Here is a 1,439-nt window from a genome sequence, read left to right as displayed (position 1 = left end):
GGAACTCACTTTGAGTAAATTTGGCTTATGAGCCTGAGATGATTTGAGAAATGAGATCTTTAAAGCCAAGGCTGAAAAGAGTTGAAATTTGATTTTTAAAGTGAATGAATTGAGAAAAGTGATTTATGGCTTAAATGCCGATTTATGAATTTGATGATGTCGAATGGTGGAAGTGCTATTTTGTTATGAGCCGGAATGGCTGTGTATGCTATTAAACTATGGCTGATTGCCAAATGAGTTGTGAGCCGTATGGCTGATTATGAATTATGAACTTAAGCCGAAGGGCTGTATTTATTGATAAATTGGCTGGTTCTGGATTGAACCGTGAGCCGGATGGCTGAGATGGATGGTGATCCATGGTTGAGTACAAATGCATGTATGCAATCGAATGAATTGTGAATTTAAGCCGGATGACTGAGATGAATGTTGTATGCGAGTATGCTTGTGTTTTCACTCTGGTTGTAAGGGTGACAGGGCACCGATACCCTCTAATGGCGACAGGGCGCAGATACCCTCTAATGGCGACAGGGCGCATATACCCTCTAATGGTGACAGGGCGCAGATACCCTCTAATGATAATAAAGCGCAACAGAGAGACTGTGTCTGGGTTAGCTACCGGACACGTCGGGTTGGCTTGGTAACCGACAGATGATATCATCAGCCACTAGGACAGGCATGCATCATATGCATCTATGTGACATTGTTTGGGTGTGCATATTGTACGTGGTTTGCCTTTGTGATCAACTGCTAATTGTTCTACTTGCTGTAACTGTTTGTTTGTGCTTGCATCTTCCTATTTGTATTTGCTACTGGGACTCTGTTGGACTATGGTGATTGGTTGATGGTTGGATTGTTTGGGCCTAGAGCCGTGGTAGGAATGAGATGAACCGATGGTTGATTTCGGTTTTGTGTTTCTGGTTTGGAATAAAATATGAACGGCTATTTTGGTTCAGCATAGATAAACCGTTTTGAAAAGCTTTTGAGTTTTTGAGAATTGAACGGTCCTCCTTTCAGAAAAGATTTTCAGACTTTACTTTTGTTGTAAACCGTTGTTTTTGAAAAGGAGGTATAAGACGGTTATTAATCACTGGTACGGTTTATCTTCACGTATCCTATTACAGTAATTCCCAAAAACCCTCTACTGAGAACCCTTTCGAGGATGATGTTCTCACCCCCCTACATTTTTCCCCTTTCAGGATATGGGCGCAGAAGTTACGAAGAGCTTATTTAATTGTTGTTGTGATGCTCTGTATTGTTTTAGTTATGGTTTATTGTACCCTCGCCTTTATCTTGATATATTCTGTAAGAGGGATAGGAATTGTATTGGTTAATGCTTGTAAAGTTATTTATATGTATTTATGTATATATATGGATGTACTCTTTATGAATTGTTGTAAGTTGTATGGTATTTATGGATGTACGTTATCGAACGAAAGTAT

General features: G+C 39.7%; 1 protein-coding gene across 2 annotated transcripts in view; it reads left to right on the top strand.

The window, feature by feature from the left end:
• Positions 1-1,262, top strand: part of LOC107612205 — a 9,459-nt gene extending 8,197 nt beyond the window's left edge. For both annotated transcript variants that reach the window (XR_001613638.2, XR_002352680.1), the window contains exon 4: positions 1,197-1,262. The gene's annotated coding sequence lies outside the window, so the exon portion shown is untranslated. The remainder of the gene's footprint in view (positions 1-1,196) is intronic.

The sequence above is a fragment of the Arachis ipaensis genome, chromosome B08 (assembly GCF_000816755.2).
Source record: "Arachis ipaensis cultivar K30076 chromosome B08, Araip1.1, whole genome shotgun sequence".
Taxonomy (NCBI): domain Eukaryota; kingdom Viridiplantae; phylum Streptophyta; class Magnoliopsida; order Fabales; family Fabaceae; genus Arachis; species Arachis ipaensis.
Note: the sequence above shows the minus strand (reverse complement) of the source record. Positions and strands in the feature narration are given on the sequence as shown.